This window comes from Melanerpes formicivorus, unplaced genomic scaffold (genome assembly GCF_026170545.1).
Source record: "Melanerpes formicivorus ecotype bairdi unplaced genomic scaffold, bMelFor1.0.p_v2 SCAF_572, whole genome shotgun sequence".
In the NCBI taxonomy this organism is placed as follows: domain Eukaryota; kingdom Metazoa; phylum Chordata; class Aves; order Piciformes; family Picidae; genus Melanerpes; species Melanerpes formicivorus.
Window position 1 is genome coordinate 93,586 of NW_027142924.1, and position 11,415 is coordinate 105,000.

General features: G+C 52.1%; 1 long non-coding RNA gene across 1 annotated transcript; it reads left to right on the forward strand.

Annotated features, from left to right (window-relative positions):
• The first annotated feature begins 942 nt into the window (after nt 1-942).
• Nucleotides 943-2,874, forward strand: LOC137460375 (uncharacterized). The gene is made up of 4 exons (XR_010992814.1): nt 943-1,728; nt 1,853-2,094; nt 2,206-2,474; nt 2,755-2,874. It is a non-coding gene; the product is annotated as an uncharacterized lncRNA (long non-coding RNA).
• The last annotated feature ends 8,541 nt before the right edge of the window (nt 2,875-11,415 follow it).

The window sequence follows — 11,415 nt, forward strand, 5'->3', positions numbered from 1 at the left end:
CCTCTGTTATTGGGTGGGGGAGTGGGGGGGTGGCTGTCTTGGTGGCGGCAGCCTATGTGGTTGGGGGGGGTGGCTGGCTTTTTGGCGGCGGCCTGTGTTGGGTGGGTGGGGGGGTGGCTGGCTTGGCAGCAGCGGCCTCTGTTATGGGGTGGTGGGCTGGCTGCCTTGGCGGCAGCAGCGTTTGTTGGTTGGGGGTTTGGCTGGCTTGGCAGCGGCGGCCTCTGTTGGGCGGGGGGTGGGATGCGTGGCTGCCTTGGCAGCGGCCTCTGTTGTTGGGTGGGGGGTAGGGGTGGTGGATGATTTGGCGGCAGCCCATGTTTTTGGGTGTGTGGGGGGGTGGCTGGCTTTTTGGCGGTGGCCTCTGTTACTGGGTGGGCCGTTGGGGGGGGGCTGGCTTGGCTTGGCGGCGGTGGCCTCTGTGGTTGCTGGGGGGGGGCTGGCTTGGCGGCGGTGGCCTGTGTTGGGTGGGGGGGGGACTGGCTTGGTGGCGGCGGCCTCTGTTGTGACTGGGGTGGGTGGGATGCGTGGCTGGTTTGGCGGTGGCCTCTGTTATTGGGTGGGGGTTGGGGGTGGCTGGCTTGGTGGCGGCGCCCTCTGTGGTTTGGGGGGGTTGGGGGGTGGCCGGCTTGGCGGCAGCAGCTTCTGTTGCTGGGGTGTGGGGTTTGGCTGGCTTGGCGGCAGCTTCTGTTGCTGGGGGGGGGGTGGGGGGGTTGCTTGTCTTGCCAGCGGCCCATGTGTTTGGGTGGGTGGGGGGGCTGGCTTGGCGGTGGCCTCAGTTTGAGGGGCGTGGCTTGGTGGCGGTGGCCTCAGTTGGATCCAACTGAAAGGTCCTTTTGGAGCCCCTCCAGAGCCTCCCCATATCCCTCTCTGTGTGCCCGAATTCCCCTTTGATACCACCAGATCCACCTTAGATGCCAGCAGGCCCCTTAAGAGCGGGGGGCAGCACTGACCAGGTAGGGGATTCTCACCCCTGTGTGTGGGGGGAGGCTTCGCTGGGCTCTCCTCAGAGGTTACTTCCATTCAAATTACAGAGACCAAAACCCAAAGAAACCTCAGGACAAAGAATAAAGGCAAAAGAAACAAAGGATTCCCCCCCCTCCCCCACGCACCGAGGAGGGTTCCCCGTCTTTAATTCCTTGAGACCCATTTCGTAGTTCTGTTTTCAAACTGCTTTGCTCTGCTTGCAATCGGCTTCTACCTGCTAGCAGCCTTTGCGTGTAACGGAAGAGACGCAGCGGGGGTGAGTTCAGAGCCTTGTTACCTGGCACTTAGTGCCAGTCCTGACTACCTATATGAACAGGAGAGATTGGCAGTCTTAGGGCGAGTCGGCTCAGCTCTCTGTGAAGCCGGAGGATTTCCTTCCCCCGAACAGACGGCGGCTCCGCCCGGCCGGGCTGCCTCTCACCAGGCGCGCCGGGGCTCGGCTCCCCCAGGCGCCAGCCGGCTCCGCCGAGGTCTGCTCTCAGCTCGTCTTCCTTTAGCTTCCGTGGGTTCCCTTCGTCCGGCTGAGCTCCGCACCAGGTTAGTGCCAGCCTCTGTCGCTGTCCGCGGTTCCCGTGTAGGTGCTCTGAAGGTTCGATACGCCTGAATGTTCTAGGAGGGGATTAAAAGCCCTAAGACTTCACATAAGTCGCTGGTAAGAAAAGGAGGAAAACTATCTGCAGAAACCAGGAAAACGTGCAGCAGACTTCTGGGAAATAGTCCAACCTCCTCTTTCACAGAAGTAAGGTGAGTTTGTGAAACCGCTCGGCTCCGAGACCTTTAGGAGAGATCCCACAGCCGTCCAGGGCTGTAGCGAGCCCTATAGAACTCCGGCAGTTACCCGAGCCGTGGCGTTCGTCTTTTCCCCCAGATCGGTTTCCGAGGACCGCGGCGGGACCCCTCTCCGTCGGGCCGCGGGGCCCGCCGAGGCGCAGGACCTCTCCGGGCGCCCCCTTAGAGGCTTCTCAGGCAGAGCTCTTTTAAATCAGTCAGATCACCCCAGGAAGAGACAAGAGCCTTCAGGCAGGAAAAGGACTGCTGGCAAGGGAAAGGGGTAACGTGTAAGCCCTAAGGGGGCGTCCCACAAGGGAGAAAGGCAAATCGCTGCCACAGGTAAGAGCCCTCGGGGTGGAACCAGGGGGTTCCACTAAGCATTCCAATGGGGGAGACTGCAAAGGTTTTCATATAGCAATTGACCCTATTCTTTACTATCCATGTAAACAGGAAAGTTTCAGTTTTAGGGTGAGTCGGCATAGCGCTTTCAGCAAAGGAAAAGATTTTTCCTCACCTCAGCCGGCGGCAACTCAAACTCCCCGCGGCAGCTCACCCGCGGGGCCCCCCGAGACGAGGAGAGGCGAACCGAGGCGAACGGAACCGGACGGAACCGGCGCGGGGCTCCCCGAGACGAGGCGGAAGGAACCGGCACGTTGGGGGCTTGGCGGGGCTCAGCTCCTCGCTCAGATTCTTCCCGGTTTCCTCGGGCTCCCTTCCAGGTAAGCGCCAGCCTCTGCCGCTCTCGGGGGTTCTTACGTAGCAGCTCATTTGAAACGCTTGCACGTTCTCGGAGGGGATTAAAATCCCTAAGAGGCCAGCTAACCCTGACACCCCTCTCTTGCAACTTCATAGCTCTGCTGTTTAACTAGGCGCAGCAGTCTGGTATTAATTTGTCTGAAAAGAGGCTTTGAAATGCGCTGCATGGGGTTCTGAAAGACGTAAACTTACAGTGCGTATCTCTAGTACACAACAGCTCACGGATTTTCCTTTGCGTTGTAGGGTTTTTGAACACTCACCGGTTTCGGCGTCGGGTTGGTTTTTCTCGGAACGGAAAACCTGCCGAGCGGAGGCCGGCGGCGCGCTTCCCACGCGCGGCGGCAAGAGACGCCCCCCCGACCGCTCAGCGTAAGTCCGCCGCTTTCAATCGATTCCCCTTTGGTAGGTACGTTGCCAAAATTGGCTTTGCTCTACGCGCAAATCGCTTTTCCGTTCCGGCATCACTTGCATCTCAGAGAGGAGATCCGGTGGGGGGGGGTAACTTCAGAGCCTCTTTACCGTCGCAATGAATACCATTCCTGAATATCTCTATAGAGAGGAGAGGATTGTAGTTGGATTTATAGTCTCGGGGCGAGTCGCCTCGGCGCTCTCAGGCAAACGAGAGGGTTTTCTTCCCCTAAAAGGGCGGCTCGGCGCGGCGGCTCGGCTCGGCGCGGCGGCTCGGCTCGGCGCGGCGGCTCGGCTCGGCGCGGCGGCTCGGCTCGGCGCGGCGGCTCGGCTCGGCGCGGCGGCTCGGCTCGGCGCGGCGGCTCGGCTCGGCGCGGCGGCTCGGCTCGGCGCGGCGGCTCGGCTCGGCGCGGCGGCTCGGCTCGGCGCGGCGGCTCGGCTCGGCGCGGCGGCTCGGCTCGGCGCGGCGGCTCGGCTCGGCGCGGCGGCTCGGCTCGGCGCGGCGGCTCGGCTCGGCGCGGCGGCTCGGCTCGGCGCGGCGGCTCGGCTCGGCGCGGCGGCTCGGCTCGGCGCGGCGGCTCGGCGGCTCGGCGCGGCGGCTCGGCGGCTCGGCGCGGCGGCTCGGCGGCTCGGCGCGGCGGCTCGGCGGCTCGGCGCGGCGGCTCGGCTCGGCGCGGCGGCTCGGCTCGGCGCGGCGGCTCGGCTCGGCGCGGCGGCTCGGCTCGGCTCGGCTCGGCTCGGCTCGGCTCGGCTCGGCTCGGCTCGGCTCGGCTCGGCTCGGCTCGGCTCGGCTCGGCTCGGCGGCTGCGAAGTATCTACTTAGCAATCGATCCCATTCTTTCCTGTCGATGTAAACAGTTGTTTTATTTTTTCAGTCGGTTTTCAGTCGTAGGGTATGTGTTGCGCAATCGGCGGGCGAGGGGGGAAAACGGTTCCTATCGGCATGTAAACTAAGGAGCCAAAAAATCCCAGATGACGTAAAAAAGCCTAAAGCAAAGCGGCGACCCTCGCGGCACAAAGGAAGACCCCCCTTTCCTGAGCAATCGTTACACATTTCATAGATGTTTTCAAGCTGTGCGTTACCATATTTGGAATTCGTTTTTACATTACGGAAACCTTGGTATTTAACAGGACAGATCCAACGGGGGCAATTGCAAAGCTTCTTATGTAGCAATTGGTAATACTCTTGACTATCCACAGAAAAAGCAGGTATTTTTAGCAGGATTTTCTGTTGACGAAACGGCGCGGGGCTCTCTGAAACGAAAAGAAGAAACGTTGCAATGCTGGCCTGAAATGAAATGGTGTGGGGCTCTCTGAAATCAGACCAGGTGAAATGGTGCAATGCTGGCCTGAAATGAAGTGGTGTGGGGCTCTCTGAAATGAGACCAGGTGAAATGGAGCAATGCTGGCCTGAAATGAACTGGTTGTGGGGGCTCTCTGGAATGACAAGAGGTGAAATGTTGCAATGCTGGCCTGAAATGGTGTGGGGGCCCTCTGAAATGACAAGAGGTGAAATGGTGCAATGCTGGCGTGAAGTGAAACAGTATGGCGGCACTCTGAAATGAGACCAGGTGAAATGGTGCAATGCTGGCCTGAAATGAAATGGACTGGGGGCTCTCTGAAATGAAATGATCAAATAGTGCAATGCTGGCCTGAAATGAAATGGTGTGGGGGCTCTCTGAAATGAGACCAGGTGAAATGGTGCAATGCTGGCCTGAAATGAAATGGAGTGGGGCTCTCTGAAATGAAATGATCAAATGGTACAATGCTGGCCTGAAATGAAATGGAGTGGGGGCTCTCTGAAATGAGACCAGGTGAAATGGTGCAATGCTGGCCAGAAATGAAACGGAGTGGGGCTCTCTGAAATGAAATGATCAAATGGTGCAATGCTGGCCTGAAATGAAATGGTCTGGGGGCTCTCTGAAATGAAATGATCAAATGGTGCAATGCTGGCCTGAAATGAAATGGTATGGGGGCTCTCTGAAATGAAATGATCAAATGGTGCAATGCTGGCCTGAAATTAAACGGTATGGGGCCTCTCTGAAATGAAATGATCAAATGGTGCAATGCTGGCCTGAAATGAAACGGTATGGGGGCTCTCTGAAATGAAATGATCAAATGGTGCAATGCTGGCCAGAAATGAAATGGTATGGGGGCTCTCTGGAATGAGACCAGGTGAAATGGTGCAATGCTGGCCTGAAATGAAATGGACTGGGGGCTCTCTGAAATGAAATGTTGAAATGGTGCAATGCTGGCCTGAAATGAAATGGACTGGGGGCTCTCTGAAATGAGACCAGGTGAAATGGTGTAATGCTGGCCAGAAATGAAACGGAGTGGGGGGCTCTCAGAAATGAAATGATCAAATGGTGCAATGCTGGCCAAATATGAAATGGACTGGGGGCTCTCTGAAATGAAATGATCAAATGGTGCAATGCTGGCCTGAAATGAAATGGACTGGGGGCTCTCTGAAATGAAGTGATCAAATGGTGCAATGCTGGCCAGAATTGAAATGGACTGGGGGCTCTCTGAAATGAAATGATCAAATGGTGCAATGCTGGCCAAATATGAAATGGACTGGGGGCTCTCTGAAATGAAATGATCAAATGGTGCAATGCTGGCCAGAATTGAAATGGACTGGGGGCTCTCTGAAATGAAATGATCAAATGGTGCAATGCTGGCCAGAATTGAAATGGACTGGGGGCTCTCTGAAATGAAATGACCAAATGGTGCAATGCTGGCCAGAATTGAAATGGAGTGGGGCTCTCTGAAATGAAATGATCAAATGGTGCAATGCTGGCCTGAAATGAAATGGTGTGGGGGCTCTCTGAAATGAGACCAGGTGAAATGGTGCAATGCTGGCCTGAAATGAAATGGAGTGGGGCTCTCTGAAATGAAATGATCAAATGGTACAATGCTGGCCTGAAATGAAATGGAGTGGGGGCTCTCTGAAATGAGACCAGGTGAAATGGTGCAATGCTGGCCAGAAATGAAACGGAGTGGGGCTCTCTGAAATGAAATGATCAAATGGTGCAATGCTGGCCTGAAATGAAACGGAGTGGGGCTCTCTGAAATGAAATGATCAAATGGTGCAATGCTGGCCTGAAATGAAATGGTATGGGGGCTCTCTGAAATGAAATGATCAAATGGTGCAATGCTGGCCTGAAATTAAACGGTATGGGGCCTCTCTGAAATGAAATGATCAAATGGTGCAATGCTGGCCTGAAATGAAACGGTATGGGGGCTCTCTGAAATGAAATGATCAAATGGTGCAATGCTGGCCAGAAATGAAATGGTATGGGGGCTCTCTGGAATGAGACCAGGTGAAATGGTGCAATGCTGGCCTGAAATGAAATGGACTGGGGGCTCTCTGAAATGAAATGTTGAAATGGTGCAATGCTGGCCTGAAATGAAATGGACTGGGGGCTCTCTGAAATGAGACCAGGTGAAATGGTGTAATGCTGGCCAGAAATGAAACGGAGTGGGGGCTCTCTGAAATGAAATGATCAAATGGTGCAATGCTGGCCAAATATGAAATGGACTGGGGGCTCTCTGAAATGAAATGATCAAATGGTGCAATGCTGGCCTGAAATGAAATGGACTGGGGGCTCTCTGAAATGAAGTGATCAAATGGTGCAATGCTGGCCTGAAATGAAACGGTGTGGGGGCTCTCTGAAATGAAATGATCTAATGGTGCAATGCTGGCCTGAAATGAAATGGACTGGGGGCTCTCTGAAATGAAATGATCAAATGGTGCAATGCTGGCCTGAAATGAAATGGAGTGGGGGCTCTCTGAAATGAGACCAGGTGAAATGGTGCAATGCTGGCCTGAAATGAAATGGAGTGGGGCTCTCTGAAATGAAATAATCAAATGGTGCAATGCTGGCCTGAAATGAAACGGTAGGGGGGCTCTCTGAAATGAAATGATCAAATGGTGCAATGCTGGCCTGAAATGAAACGGTAGGGGGGCTCTCTGAAATGAAATGATCAAATGGTGCAATGCTGGCTTAAAATGAAACGGTATGGGGGCTCTCTGAAATGAGACCAGGTGAAATGGTGCAATGCTGGCCTGAAATGAAACGGAGTGGGGCTCTCTAAAATGAAATGATCAAATGGTGCAATGCTGGCCAGAAATGAAATGGTCTGGGGGCTCTCTGAAATGAGACCAGGTGAAATGGTGCAATGCTGGCCAGAACTGAAACGGAGTGGGCTCTCTGAAATGAAATGATCAAATGGTGCAATGCTGGCAAGAAATGAAATGGACTGGGGGCTCTCTGAAATGAAATGATCAAATGGTGCAATGCTGGCCTGAAATGAAATGGTCTGGGGGCTCTCTGAAATGAGACAAGGTGAAATGGTGCAATGCTGGCCAGAAGTGAAACGGAGTGGGCTCTCTGAAATGAAATGATCAAATGGTGCAATGCTGGCCAGAAATGAAACGGACTGGGGGCTCTCTGAAATGAAATGATCAAATGGTGCAATGCTGGCCAGAATTGAAATGGACTGGGGGCCCTCTGAAATGAAATGATCAAATGGTGCAATGCTGGCCTGAAATGAAATGGTCTGGGGGCTCTCTGAAATGAAATGATCAAATGGTGCAATGCTGGCCTGAAATGAAATGGACCGGGGGCTCTCCGAAATGAAATGATCAAATGGTGCAATGCTGGCCAGAAATGAAACGGACTGGGGGCTCTCTGAAATGAAATGATCAAATGGTGCAATGCTGGCCAGAATTGAAATGGACTGGGGGCTCTCTGAAATGAAATGATCAAATGGTGCAGTGCTGGCCAGAAATGAAAGGGTATGGGGGCTCTCTGAAATGAAATGATCAAATGGTGCAATGCTGGCCAGAATTGAAATGGACTGGGGGCTCTCTGAAATGAAATGATCAAATGGTGCAATGCTGGCCAGAATTGAAATGGACTGGGGGCTCTGTGAAATGAAATGATCAAATGGTGTAATGCTGGCCAGAATTGAAATGGACTGGGGGGTCTCTGAAATGAAATGATCAAATGGTGCAATGCTGGCCTGAAATGAAATGGAGTGGGGGGTCTCTGAAATGAAAAGCGGTGAAATGGTGCAATGCTGGCCTGAAATGAAATGGAGTGGGGCTCTCTGAAATGAAAAGCGGTGAAATGGTGCAATGATGGCCTGAAATGAAATGGAGTGGGGGGTCTCTGAAATGACAAACGGTGAAATGGTGCAATGCTGGCCTGAAATGAAACGGAGTGGGGCTCTCTGAAATGAAATGATCAAATGGTGCAATGCTGGCCTGAAATGAAACGGAGTGGGGCTCTCTGAAATGAAATGATCAAATGGTGCAATGCTGGCCTGAAATGAAACGGAGTGGGGCTCTCTGAAATGAAATGATCAAATGGTGCAATGCTGGCCTGAAATGAAACGGAGTGGGGGCTCTCTGAAATGAAATGATCAAATGGTGCAATGCTGGCCAGAAATGAAACGGTGTGGGGGCTCTCTGAAATGAAATGATCAAATGGTGCAATGCTGGCCTGAAATGAAACGGAGTGGGGCGCTCTGAAATGAGGCAAGGTGAAATGGTGCAATGCTGGCCTGAAATGAAACGGAGTGGGCTCTCTGAAATGAAATGATCAAATGGTGCAATGCTGGCCTGAAATGAAACGGAGTGGGGCTCTCTGAAATGAAATGATCAAATGGTGCAATGCTGGCCTGAAATGAAACGGAGTGGGGCTCTCTGAAATGAGGCAAGGTGAAATGGTGCAATGCTGGCCTGAAATGAAACGGTGTGGGGGCTCTCTGAAATGAAATGATCAAATGGTGCAATGCTGGCCAGAAATGGAACGGAGTGGGGCGCTCTGAAATGAGGCAAGGTGAAATGGTGCAATGCTGGCCTGAAATGAAACGGAGTGGGCTCTCTGAAATGAAATGATCAAATGGTGCAATGCTGGCCTGAAATGAAACGGAGTGGGCTCTCTGAAATGAAATGATCAAATGGTGCAATGCTGGCCTGAAATGAAACGGAGTGGGGCTCTCTGAAATGAGGCAAGGTGAAATGGTGCAATGCTGGCCTGAAATGAAACGGTGTGGGGGCTCTCTGAAATGAAATGATCAAATGGTGCAATGCTGGCCAGAAATGAAACGGTGTGGGGGCTCTCTGAAATGAAATGATCAAATGGTGCAATGCTGGCCTGAAATGAAACGGAGTGGGCTCTCTGAAATGAAATGATCAAATGGTGCAATGCTGGCCTGAAATGAAACGGAGTGGGGCTCTCTGAAATGAGGCAAGGTGAAATGGTGCAATGCTGGCCAGAAATGAAACGGAGTGGGGGCTCTCTGAAATGAAATGATCAAATGGTGCAATGCTGGCCAGAAATGAAACGGTGTGGGGGCTCTCTGAAATGAAATGATCAAATGGTGCAATGCTGGCCTGAAATGAAACGGAGTGGGCTCTCTGAAATGAAATGATCAAATGGTGCAATGCTGGCCTGAAATGAAACGGAGTGGGGCTCTCTGAAATGAAATGATCAAATGGTGCAATGCTGGCCTGAAATGAAACGCAGTGGGGGCTCTCTGAAATGAAATGATCAAATGGTGCAATGCTGGCCTGAAATGAAACGGAGTGGGGCTCTCTGAAATGAGGCAAGGTGAAATGGTGCAATGCTGGCCTGAAATGAAACGGAGTGGGCTCTCTGAAATGAAATGATCAAATGGTGCAATGCTGGCCTGAAATGAAACGGAGTGGGGCTCTCTGAAATGAAATGATCAAATGGTGCAATGCTGGCCTGAAATGAAACGGAGTGGGGCTCTCTGAAATGAAATGATCAAATGGTGCAATGCTGGCCTGAAATGAAATGGAGTGGGGCTCTCTGAAATGAAATGATCAAATGGTGCAATGCTGGCCTGAAATGAAACGGAGTGGGCTCTCTGAAATGAAATGATCAAATGGTGCAATGCTGGCCTGAAATGAAACGGAGTGGGCTCTCTGAAATGAAATGATCAAATGGTGCAATGCTGGCCTGAAATGAAACGGAGTGGGGCTCTCTGAAATGAAATGATCAAATGGTGCAATGCTGGCCTGAAATGAAACGGAGTGGGGCTCTCTGAAATGAAATGATCAAATGGTGCAATGCTGGCCTGAAATGAAACGCAGTGGGGGCTCTCTGAAATGAAATGATCAAATGGTGCAATGCTGGCCTGAAATGAAACGGAGTGGGGCTCTCTGAAATGAAATGATCAAATGGTGCAATGCTGGCCAGAAATGAAACGGTGGGGGGTCTCTGAAATGAAAAGCGGTGAAATGGTGCAATGCTGGCCTGAAATGAAATGGAGTGGGGGCTCTCTGAAATGAGGCAAGGTGAAATGGTGCAATGCTGGCCTGAAATGAAATGGAGTGGGCTCTCTGAAATGAAATAATCAAATGGTGCAATGCTGGCCAGAAATGAAACGGTGTGGGAGCTCTCTGAAATGAAATAATCAAATGGTGCAATGCTGGCCTGAAATGAAATGGAGTGGGCTCTCTAAAATGAAATGATCAAATGGTGCAATGCTGGCCAGAAATGAAACGGTGTGGGAGCTCTCTGAAATGAAATAATCAAATGGTGCAATGCTGGCCAGAAATGAAACGGTATGGGGGGTCTCTGAAATGAAAAGCGGTGAAATGGTGCAATGCTGGCCTGAAATGAAATGGAGTGGGGCTCTCTGAAATGAAAAGCGGTGAAATGGTGCAATGATGGCCTGAAATGAAATGGAGTGGGGGGTCTCTGAAATGACAAACGGTGAAATGGTGCAATGCTGGCCTGAAATGAAACGGAGTGGGGCTCTCTGAAATGAAATGATCAAATGGTGCAATGCTGGCCTGAAATGAAACGGAGTGGGGCTCTCTGAAATGAAATGATCAAATGGTGCAATGCTGGCCTGAAATGAAACGGAGTGGGCTCTCTGAAATGAAATAATCAAATGGTGCAATGCTGGCCTGAAATGAAACGGTGTGGGGGCTCTCTGAAATGAAATGATCAAATGGTGCAATGCTGGCCTGAAATGAAACGGAGTGGGGCTCTCTGAAATGAGGCAAGGTGAAATGGTGCAATGCTGGCCTGAAATGAAACGGAGTGGGGCTCTCTGAAATGAAATGATCAAATGGTGCAATGTTGGCCTGAAATGAAACGCAGTGGGGGCTCTCTGAAATGAAAAGCGGTGAAATGGTGCAATGCTGGCCTGAAATGAAATGGAGTGGGGGCTCTCTGAAATGAGGCAAGGTGAAATGGTGCAATGCTGGCCTGAAATGAAATGGAGTGGGCTCTCTGAAATGAAATAATCAAATGGTGCAATGCTGGCCAGAAATGAAACGGTGTGGGAGCTCTCTGAAATGAAATAATCAAATGGTGCAATGCTGGCCTGAAATGAAATGGAGTGGGCTCTCTAAAATGAAATGATCAAATGGTGCAATGCTGGCCAGAAATGAAATGGAGTGGGGGGTCTCTGAAATGAAAAGCGGTGAAATGGTGCAATGCTGGCCTGAAA